Source organism: Chenopodium album, chromosome 1, assembly GCF_948465745.1.
Source record: "Chenopodium album chromosome 1, dcCheAlbu1.1, whole genome shotgun sequence".
NCBI classification, from domain to species: domain Eukaryota; kingdom Viridiplantae; phylum Streptophyta; class Magnoliopsida; order Caryophyllales; family Amaranthaceae; genus Chenopodium; species Chenopodium album.
Genome location: NC_137834.1, coordinates 45,557,631 through 45,570,143, shown reverse-complemented (window position 1 = coordinate 45,570,143; position 12,513 = coordinate 45,557,631).

The window sequence follows — 12,513 nt, the reverse complement described above, 5'->3', positions numbered from 1 at the left end:
TAAGAGTGCCAAATGGATTCATCCCGTCCGTGCACAACCCAAGCCTTAAATTTCTGACTTCATTACCAAATTCCTCAAACTTCAAATCAATGTTTTTCCACTGTGGAGAGTCAGCTGGATGCTTCAGCATTCTGTTTTTCTTTCTTCCCTCTGCATGCCACCTCAATTTTTTAGCGTCTTTTGGTATTGAGAACAGACGCTTAAACCTTGGAATAATGGGAAGATACCACAACACCTTAGCAGGAGGTCCCTCCGTGCCAGGATTGCAACTCATGCGCTTGTACCGCGACCGCTTGCATCGTGGACACTCCTGCAGTTTTTCATACTCATTTCGATACAAAATACAGTCATTAGGACATGCATGTATCTTCTTATACTCCAAACCAAAGAGACACATGAGCTTCTTTGCGTAATAATAAGACTTAGGAATTTCATTCCCATCAGGCAACATATCACTTAATGCGGTCAACAAAGAAGTAAAACTGATGTCCGTCCACCCATGCTTCGACTTAATGTTGAAAAGTGTTAGCACGGCCGATAGTTTGGAGTATTTTTTGCACCCGGGATACAAAGGCTTTTTGGAAGCCTCCGATAATAATTCAAACACTTCACCTTCAACACCTTGCAACATCTCATCCACTTGTTCATCCTCGACCTCATCTGCCTGATCTTCATCGGCTCCATCCTCACCATTATCAACCATATACTCATCATTCTCGTATTCCTCGTCCACATGAATCTCAGTGCTTCTAACATGCACATCATTCCGATCAAGATCCCCACTGTACTCTCCACTTTCTCCGTGCCAAATCCACACATGGTAAAATTGCCTAAACCCACGACATAATACATGATCTCTAATGATTTCAACACTATCGACCACATTCACACAATTACAATTAAAACAAGGACAATAAAGGCCTTTGCCTCCCAGTGTGCGTTGATAAGCTAAAGCCCTCTCGCAAAACTCTTGAACCCCATTCAAAAATTCCAATGTATCGCGTCTACCATACATCCAACCACGATCCTTCTCCATTTAGTAAATTGTCTCTAAACATATATATAGCACCATATAATTATAATGTGTAAGTGCTACATATTTTATGTAAATCAAATTCAAGTACAAAACGTGAATATACCATTCATATAGTGAAAAAATGCATGTTTCCAAAGGGTCCTTATCACTCCAACCTAACCCATCCTTGAATGTCTACTCTCACTAGTGAATGTATGTCAACTTTCTAATTTTAAGGAAAATCCGGCAGCATTTCCCCCTAGTTCTCCAAGTACACGATGTAGATAATTAATTACCCACATATGTACCCAGAGAACATAGTGAGGAAATGGTAAGCCAAGATGTTCCTTAAAATCGAAAAGAAAACTTACATTCACCACCTAAGTGAGAGTACACATTCAAGAACAGTCCCAACCGGGGACTATTCAAGACTTTCTCCTAATGAGAAAGCCTTGAACGGGTATCTAGGCATATGATGATGCAATTCAAGTATTCTCTATATTGTTGTATTTATTTGCAATTAAACAATACACAAGTTGCAATTTCATGAATAAACTTTTATTAAATGGATGAATAGAAAGAAATATAGCTAAGTAAAGTTTAGTAGTCATACCAATATAGCAACTACCCACTTGAGCTCAATATGTAGTCCTCAAGCTAATTAAACTCTTGCTTCAATTCACATATGAATCTATATATTAAAAAAAACAAAAATTAGGTTAAATATTATGTATGTACTTCTCATAACATGTCAATTCACTAATTTATTTCTAAGCTAAAACACATCATTCATCGAACTAACAATTGCTAAACTATGTATTCACTACTTTAATTTGTTCAAAATTCAGTTTTTTATTCAAAATTGCTAAACTAAAAAGGTTACTAATCTCTAATTTTTTTCATTTTAATTATTCAAAATTGCTAAACTAAAATGGTTACTAATCTCTAACCATTATACCAAACCAAAATTCAACTAATTAAGTAACAAGGCTAATATTCTCTACTTTATTCAAAATTACACATCAAAACAAATTAAATTAACCATTAAAACATACTAATATCCAACTAAATGAGTAACAAAGTTACTAATTTCTAATATTTTCACAATTTCCCAATAAAAAAAAACAAACCAATTATTGAAACAAATTGAAGTAAAATTATATTCTAACCTAAATTTTAATTTGCCTAACAATTCTTCAACATGCAAAACAAATTAATATAAGTTCATAAATGGGAAATTATTGAGAATAAAAAAAAATATACCTAAAACACTCAAATTGAGATTGTAGCTAGTGGTCAGTGGTGCGGTGGTGCGGCGGCAACCTTCAGCAGGGCGGTGGTGCTGCGGCAACCTTCAGCAGGGTGGTGGTGTGGCGTCGAACAGATGAGGTCGGCGTGGAGGGGGTTGAGCTGAGGGAAGAAACACCACGGCAGGGGAGAAGAGAATGCCAGGGGAGAAAGAGAAGACCAGGGGTGGCGGCGGTGATGGTGGCCGGCGACTGTTGCGGCGGTGAGGTGAGGGGTTTCGTAGGTGAGGTGAGGGGTTTAGAGAATGGAACAGTGAAGAAGAGAACGAGAATGAACAGCGAAAATGAAAGAAAGAGAAAGAGAAGGAAGAAGGAAGAAAGAAAGACGCGGTTTTTTTATTGTTTGAATTAGGCACCGGTTCATTTGGCACCGGTTCAAACCGGTGCCTTTTACAATTTTGGCACCGGTTTGAGTTGAACCGATGCCTTTTCCCTTTGTTTAAAAACCCGCCCAATTTTGGGCCGGTTTTTGGCACCGGTTTGGGCTGAACCGGTGCCATATGGGGGGTGCCAAATGCAATTTTTCTACTAGTGTGAGTGATTACAAATTTTGTTTGGTCTAGGGAAAATTAGTCCAATGACCTAGTCTCAACCCTTGTTCACAGGGATCCTCTTTGATTTAGTACCTAGATCAAGAACTTGAGCCTTAACTCCCAAGACTGCGGCCTAAACTACTCTTAGTATTGATGAAGGTTATTATGTATTGATAATTCACAAAAGTTAAGGCATATCATGTTTATTTCCGTAGCTCAATTTTTAGTTTATTGTAATTAGTACTTAGTGATGTATAGACCAAATTTTGTATGAAGAAAAAAAATGATGAAAAGAAAAGAAAAAAAAAGAGAAAGTAAGTGAAAGAAAGAAAGAAAAGAAGTGATGAAATGTCACCACCCTAGCAATTAAACAAGCTTGGGGGGTGTGTTTTTTAGTTTAAATTCATTCATAGTTTGTAACATGGGTCAAGGTTAAGAACCTCTTAGGGTTTTCTCTTAATGATATACATTTTAGTTTAGCTCAAATTGCAAAACATTTCTAATTCTATCTATGCCTTAACTTTGTGTCGAAATCCTTGAGTTTTGTAATGATTAGGAGAGTAGTGGAAGCCATAGTCAGTAGATGGAGTTGATTCACAAGCATATGAAGAAGGTACTTTTTCATTGAGATGCCGAGTGTTTTGAAACCCGCTTTACCTATGTTTTTCCAGCTCCTTTGAGGAGTCACGAGACACTACCATTAGGGGGATTTGAACTTTGTGGTGGGGACGCGGTAAGATGTGTTGAGTGGACCTAAGTTGAGTATTTTTGGGAAGGTTAGCTAAGCCTTGCCTAGTCATGACCGTGGTTGATCTTAGCATATACCTCATGAGGGTTCTTGTATCTATGCATGTGCTTTTCTTTGAGAAAATTGATCTTTGGTTTTGTTTTTGAGCAATGTGAATTGCATGAGGACAAGCATTTGCATGGCTAGCTTGGGGGGATTTGATATGTGTTTTATTTGACCACTTATAGTGTTGATTTAAACCCGATTTTGCATTCTTTTCCCCTCTTTCTAACCCATTTTGAATAAAAATGTTTTAATCTCGGCCTTGTCCCCTCTTTGTTTGTGTTTGTCTAGTTTTGCAGGTCTTACGACTCATTTTTACAAACATTTGAAGCGTGGAATGCATTCAAGGAAAGGAATGAGAGAAAGGAGAGTCCCACTCTTGGTGGAGCGGGTGTGCACCTCTCCAGAAGCGGGTGCTCCATCGTTCTAAATCATTCTGCCTCAATCCTCCATGTGAGGAGCAGGCGTGCTCCCTGTGAGGAGCGAGCGCTCCTCCCTCTGAAGTTCAATTCTATCTATGCTATGGAACAAGGGAACGAGTGTGCACCCTATGAGGAGTGGGCGCTCCTCCTAGGCCCCTTCGAATCTGCCTTTCACCGAAGCAAGCTGGAGAGGGCGTGCAGGACACTAGAGCAGGCGCTCCTCATTGTGGATCGGGCGCTCCTCGTTAGGAATCCGTTTTATTTTGACAGATTTCCCTATGTGTTTTGGGGAGTATAAATACTTCCCCTTTTAGTTCATTTGTAACTTAGAGAACAGTAGCCTAGTTGTTAGAAACTCCTCTTAGTTTGAAACATACCCCTTAGTTAATTTAGCTTAGTTTTCATCAAATCAAATCATTGTATTAGTGAAATTCAAGAATTATTCTCAAGGTTTGGCACATTGTATTCAACATTTTCAAGCTTCAATTAGTAACTTCCTTCTACTTTTTCTCAAATTAATTTATAATTTTATTTGTCCTTGCATGTCACTTGAATCTCTTTAGTTCTTGATAATTTGTTATTGGATGATAGTTATTTCAATTGTTAACCACTTTTCCCCAATTATTGAAGAAGTTAGAACCCTAATACTTGTTTGCATGTTGATAAAAATGAGTTGTGAGTAGTGTTCTTGCTAGGGGTTGGGTGAAGCTCAACCTCTTGGGTTAGTTATGCAAATGTGGGAGAAGCATTGATGTTTGTATTGCAATTAAATTGATTATATGAGATTGCTTGTTAGTTCTTCATGAAAGGTTTAGCTACCCTTGACTTAGGAGCTTGATTGCATGATATGCTTAGTTTGACATGGAAACGTAAATTGAGTATGTCATTAGTTATTGCACTTTGATTATGTATCTTCTATTGCGAAACTAATGAGGAATCTAAGTTTGGTAGTGTGAGTTGTTTTCTAATTACATGAGGTCGATTTTAAATATAGTCCTTGCTATACGTTGTCTATTTTCCTCCCCGTTTGCCTAATTTCCTTGGTTGAGTGGATCCCATTCCCTAGTGTCTCTAATTCATTGATTTAGAACCATAGTTGTTTTGTTTACTTGACGAACCCCAATTCACCATAGACTTCGAATTAGCTTAAGTATTAAGATCTTTAGCAACTATATCTCGTTCCTTGTGGACCGAATTCTTACTTGTCATTATACTTGGTTTGTAGGATGTTTGTTTATAAGTGAGTTTGATTGAGTGTGGAATGTGCGACCGTTTTAACGCCCATCATGAATCTAACCTATGGGAACATGGTGCTAAGACCACAGGCGGAAAGAAAGGCCTCATCCTTCAAAAAATCTGGATGGGGTATCTAGTTCTTAGGAAAAATTATGTGGGTCCCATCATCCAGGGTCTCAGTTGTAGTCTCAAAGAACCTGAGCTCCATTATTTGTTCGTACGCCCTAGACGGAATGTGGGGGGGGCGCATTTTTTCCCAAGCAAAGCCGGATCCCTATTGTACCGGTGTAGGAACCGGTTGTGTCCTAAGTTGGGCGAGGAGATCAAGTAAAACTTCTCCTACCAGTCGATCCACTTGGACGGTTTGTCCAAGGACATCATATATTGCGGATGGGTGGTTAGTGTGTACCATGCCCCATACCCGCCTGGCGCCCAACTCATATAGTGCAAGTGAGCAAAGGCCGCGAAATTTGGCTCTATATTTTGAAACTCGCAGCCGGCGATGTAACTTAATTATTTATCCATGAATTTAGGGTAAGTTTCCAGATGCCTAAGCTAACTCATACCCCTTTCAAATCTTCTTAATTCCCTTGTGGAGAGGGGAACGAAGGCCGACTCTAATCACGACTTCATAACAACTGAAGCAACTGTCAGCGTTATCAATGTCATCCTTCCAAGCAATTGTTCCTCCGCAGGCGGAACCTCTATTCGCTAGCCTTCCCTATAGAATATGCATCTGCAAATGATCGAAAGCTACCTCCTCATGGTAGCAAGGTCTCTAGGGAGCATCCTAGTTTCTAAAGGATCCGGCAAGATTGGTCCCTAAGCGGCTGCTGGTAGTTAACCGCAATATCCCCTTGATCAGAGCCCGACGCTGTTGAGTCACTTAAGGTTTTGAGTGATGACAAACAGCTGACTAGCTGGTTCTTGTTGGTTTTATATTATATCAACTGACATTTTGAACAGGAACAGCTATCCCAAGTACTTGAGGCAATATGAAGTTCTTTTGAATCAAAGCATTCAAGAAATCTGTATCAGAATGTTCTATCAAGGAAGGCCGTCAAGACTTGAAGATTATGAAGTCTCTCAGATTAGGATAGTTGATCTGTGTAGTCTTTATAATGTTAAGTGTGCATGGATGTTTGTACGTGAGCTATCTGTATCCCTTACTTAGAATATTTAGTGTTGTAGAGATCAGGAAAAGTTGACCTGATCTCTAGGACACTAACAGGTTGGGAAACAGCTGCTTCGTAGCTTGTTTCATGAACCTGGACATTAGTTCAGTAAATATTTTCTGGAATATATATTTCCTATCCTTAGAGAATATTTACTAAACTAATTGATTCAGTTTATGCAGAGTTGGAGATGAATTATTTCGCATATAACTTAGAATATATTATTCTACCCATTTATGGAAAGTAGAATAATATCTTAGAATATCTCTTATTTACAAAATAAAAGATATTCTATTTACCTAAGTTATGATCTGAAAAGATCACGAAAGAATTCATCTCCCAACCTTATAAAAGCATAAACTCGATCAGAATTTCGAGTGAGCTTTTCGGAAAAACTTCTCTATCTTTGAAAGCTCGAAATACACTCTAAGGGAAATAGTTAGTTCATCTCTTACAAACTATTTATGCACACAGTAAGGATTGTTTTGTAATTATCTCTTGTAAGCTTTGAGTAGGAAGCATTTAGAGGGAAACAAAGGGTTTGTATTGAATCACTAAGAGGTTAGTGATTGGGTAGCATTTACGAGTGTGAGTGCAAGTGCTTGTGAGTTCAAGTGCGAAGTGACACCTAGAGTTAGGTGTGGGGATCACGAGTGTGATCATTTGTAATTGCTTTTGTTTTTCAGAGTTGATTAATAAAAGTAATTAGGGTAGTGGAGGACGTAGGCTCAGAGTTGAGCTGAACCTCGTTAAATCTTTGTGTTGATTATTTATTGAATTTTCTGTTTCCGCTGCAGGACCAGTTCATCACCTGGTCCTCCTACATAAATAGAGAAGAAAATCCAATAATTCTTAACACTGCCCTGTACTCAATTCAACCCCCCCCCCCCTTCTTGAGTACCAGCTGCACTTTCAATTGGTATCAGAGCCTCGGCTTCTTGTAAGGGTAACACCTAGAGAAGTAGATCATGAGTACTCAGGAAATGAATGCTATGGGATATGACAACAAGACACCAAAGTTCAATGGGAAGAACTATGCATGGTGGAAGAACAGAATCAAGAATATCATCATTGGCATTGATTATGAATGCTGGTTGGTTGTTAAGAATGGTCCCTTGACCATTGAGAAGTCTGATACAGAAGGGAAGCTAGTCCCAAAGACTGAAGATGAATACATCTCCACTGATTACAAAAAGCTGGAGAAAAATGCTAAGGCTATGTCAATACTGCAACAGGCCATTGCTGAGAATGAGACAAACAGAATCTCAGCATGCACCACGGCCAAGGAGATCTGGGATACCCTTGAACTTGCCTTTGAGGGTACCAGTGAGGTAAAAAGGTCTAAAATTGATTTACTTATGTCAAAATATGAATCTTTTAATATGTTTAAGGATGAAGATATTAATACGTGTTTTGGTAGATTCATGACTATTGTAAATGATTTAAAATCTCTTGGTAAAAGCTTTACTGATGAAGATCTTGTTAGAAAGATTTTGAGAAGTTTGACAGGTGAATGGACTCCCAAGGTTACAGCCATTTATGAGGCAAAGGATCTTTCAATTCTATCAGTTGAACAGCTGATAGGTTCCCTCATGACCCATGAAATGCTGGTTGGATCTAAGTCAGAGAAGGTACCAGCAAAAGGAATTGCACTAAAGGGAACAGTCGAAGATGAGGATGATGAAATAGGAATGATAGCTAGAAGGTTTGAAAGAAGTTTCAGAAACCAGAAGGGAAAATTCATCAAGGGTAAGTTTAATAATGCATCAAATAAAAAATCTAACAATTTCTCTGCAACAGGATGCTTTAAGTGTGGTGAGAAGGGACACCTTGTGAAGAATTGTCCTCAATGGAAGGACAACCAGTCCAAGGAAGCAGACAAGATGGCCTACAAAAAGGCCATGGTTGCTGCTGTCTGGGGAGATACAGACAGTGATGAAGAGGGAGATGATTCAAGTCAGTCAGATGTATGTATGACAGCAATACTGAATCAAAGTTCAGAAGAAGATACCAGGTACAGCAGAGGAACCAGCTCAGATGTCCACTGCCTCATGGCAAAGAAGCACCCCTTGGATCAACATCAGGTAAACATTGATCAGATCAAAAAGGATATGCTCTTTTATGATAGAGAAAACTTGATGGAATGTGCTAGTAGTGCTTTAGATCAATGTTTAGAACTTGGAATTGCTTATCATGATTTTAAGAGAAAGTTTAAAGAAAAGTCTAAAGAATATGATATTGCTAATTCAAGTTGTGATTTGTTGGAAAGTGTCTGTGCTAACTTGAAGCAGGAAGTAGCTGAACTAGAGATTGCTTTAGATCAAAGCAAACTTGAAATTCAGAGAATAAAATTTGATATGGGTTTATGTGATGACAGTGATGATGAATGTGAGAAACAGTTTACAAGTTGTGTCATTAACGTGCTTGATTATAGTGATGATGACTTGTACGACTTTGATAGTATAAAATCTAGGGCAAGTGCTCTGAATAGGTCTAAACTGTTAGAAGGATTCAACTTGTTAGTTGATGATGTAGAGAAACTATATAAAGCATATGTCCTAGTTAAGGACAGAAAAAGTACTGGTTCTGAAACTGTTTCTAGTAATATGCATGATGAATGTGAAGCTAAAATTTGTAGCTTGCAGGTTGAGTTAGCCCAGCTTAGAAAGACTAATTCATGTGATCCTGTAGTTTTGCATGATTCAAGTATTTCAAAATTGCAAGCTGAGCTTGAAAGAGCTAAGCTTGACTTTGAGATAGTTGTTGACCAGAATTTATCCCTGCATGAGAAAATGAATTTAAAGGACAGAGAGTTCATAGAATTTAAGAAGAGAATGGATAAAGTCCTCCAATCCCAGAACTCATTGAACCAGTTAACCTTAACTGCTGGAAACAGTGGTAGAAGGGGACTTGGTTATACTGGGAAGGGGAACAGGAGGAACTGGTCTCCCAGAGATACTACATGGTTACAGGAGTATAAGAAAGGTAAGTATGTCTTAGCAAAAGACATGCATGTGTGCTATCATTGTGGCAAGAATGGCCATAAGAAATATGAGTGTAAAGACAGGAAAAGTAGATTGGATAAAAATGAGAAAAATGTTAAACAGATTTGGGTTAGAAAAGACGTGCTTGAATCTGTTGTTGGAAAGGGACCCAAAAAGATTTGGGTTCCTAAAGCTAATGTTTAAATTTTTCCTGTGCAGGCTGAAGTGAGAGACAATACCTACTGGTATTTGGACAGTGGCTGCTCAAGACACATGTCAGGGGATAGGAAACAGTTTCTCTCACTTACAGCTCATGAAGGGGGAAAGGTGACTTTTGGTGATAACAGCAAAGGTACCATTCTTGGAATTGGTAAGGTTGGTAAGTCACTTTCCCATGCTATTAGTGATGTATATTATGTTGATGGTTTACAACATAATCTCTTGAGTATTTCACAATTATGTGATAAAGGTAATAAAGTTGAGTTCAAAGACAACCTTTGTCACATAGTGAATTTGCAAACAAATGAACTTGTCTGCCAGGGATTCAGACATGAAAACGTTTACATTACTTATTTAAACCAAATCCCTGAGAACAAGTCCATCTGTTTGAGTGCTGTTTCTGATAGGGACTAGTGGCTTTGGCATAAAAGGATGGGACATGTCAGCTTTAGACTTCTTAACAGACTCAGGTCTCAAGAATTGGTGATAGGCCTGCCTAACATCAAGTTTGAAGCAGATAGAGTTTGTGAAGAATGTGCTAAAGGGAAACAGGTCAAATCATTTTTTAAGCCAAAGAAAACTATCAGTACCAGCAGACCTCTAGAACTTATTCATATTGATTTATGTGGACCCATGAGAGTCCAAAGTAGAAATGGTTCTAGATATGTGTGTGTCATTGTTGATGATTATTCCAGATACACATGGACTCTATTTCTGTCTTCTAAAGATGAAACTTTTGATGAGTTTATTGTATTAGTAAAGCAGGTTCAGAACAAGATCAATCATCAACTGGCTGCCATAAGATCTGATCACGGATCAGAGTTTGATAACTCTAGCTTCATAGAGTTCTGCAGGGAACATGGAGTTTCTCACAATTTCTCTGCCCCAAGAACTCCTCAACAAAATGGAGTAGTTGAGAGGAAGAACAGGACTTTGGAAGAAATGGCAAGAACAATGCTCATTGAGAGTTGTCTCCCCAAGTCTTTTTGGGCAGAAGCTGTAAATACAGCTTGTCACATGTTAAATAGGTTGATGTTAAGGCCTCAAATGAAGAAGACTCCATACGAACTTCTTAGAGGAAGGAAACCAAACATAGCATACTTCAGAACCTTTGGTTGTAAGTGTTATGTGCATAATAATGGTAAGAACAGCTTGGATAAATTTGATCCAAGAAGTGATGAAGCTGTTTTCCTTGGTTATTCTTCTCACAGTAAGGCATATAAAGTATTCAATAAGAAAACTTTGTGTGTTGAAGAAAGTGTTCATGTAGTCTTTGATGAATTTAATATGTGTTGTGAGAATGTGCAGGTTGATGACTTAGATGAGATAGGACTTTTGTATTTTACAGGAGAATCAACTGATGTTTCCTTAGAAAAACCAGGTTCACATACTGGTTCACCAGATGCTGCTGGTGAAGGACTTGGTCACAATGAAGGAGATCCTCAACAAGTGGATACTCATGAGGATGGAGATGAAGGCCCCCAAGTAAATGGAGAAAGCAACACCTCAGGGGGAACAGAAAACTTTCAGGACAAGTTTTCCACCCAGGTAAGGGAGGTAGGGGGAACATCTCAGCATACTGGTCCATCTGTGCAAAACCAATTCGATGGCACAAATGAACCAGGGATGCATGATGGTTCTGATGGATTAAATGAGAATGCACCTAGATCTAGCATTTTTAAATATAAATCTTCTCATCCTACTGAACAAATTCTGAGTGATATCAGTAAAGGCATTCAGACTAGGAGAGCAGTTTATGAAAACTTTTGTGCATTTTTCTCATTTTTATCTAATATAGAACCAACTGACTACAAGATGGCTTTAAAAGATCCTGATTGGGTTTTGGCTATGCAAGATGAATTAAATCAATTTGAAAGAAATAAAGTGTGGCATCTTGAGCCAAGACCTGAGAACAGGTCAGTCATAGGTACCAGGTGGGTCTTCAGAAACAAATTGGATGATCTGGGTACTATAGTCAGAAACAAAGCTAGACTGGTCGTGCAAGGTCATAATCAGCAAGAAGGCATTGATTATGATGAAACCTTTGCCCCAGTAGCTAGACTTGAGGCAATAAGGATCTTGATTGCCTTTGCTGCTCATAAGAACATTAAGCTCTTTCAAATGGATGTTAAGACAGCATTTCTTAATGGTTATTTGAAAGAAGAAGTATATGTTGAGCAGCCCCCTGGCTTTGCTGATAGTCAATTCCCAAATCATGTATATAAGCTGGACAAGGCGCTCTATGGTCTTAAACAAGCTCCTAGAGCTTGGTATGAAAGGCTGTCCAACTTTCTGATGGAACATGACTATAGAAGAGGAACGGTTGATAAGACCCTCTTTATCAAAACCAGGAATTTTGATTTGATTGTAGTACAGATATATGTAGATGATATAATATTTGGTGCTACTAATCAAATTTTGTGTAGTGAGTTTGCAGATCTGATGCAAAGTGAATTTGAGATGAGCATGATGGGAGAACTAGGATTCTTCCTAGGATTGCAGATCAAGCAAACAGTTGATGGGATCATGATACATCAACAGAAGTATCTAAAGGAACTAATCAAGAAGTATGGATTGCAAGACAGTAAATCATATGCAACTCCAATACCTACAAATGCAAAGCTAGACAGTGATGATAAAGGAGAGAGTGTGGAAGCTACACTGTTTAGAGGTATGATTGGTTCTCTTCTCTACTTGACAGCTAGTAGGCCAGATATAGTGTTTTCTGTGGGATTGTGTGCACGTTTTCAAAGCAATCCCAAAGAATCTCACCTAAAGGTTGTCAAGAGAATATTTAGATACTTAGTAGGAACAGATGATCTGTACTTGTGG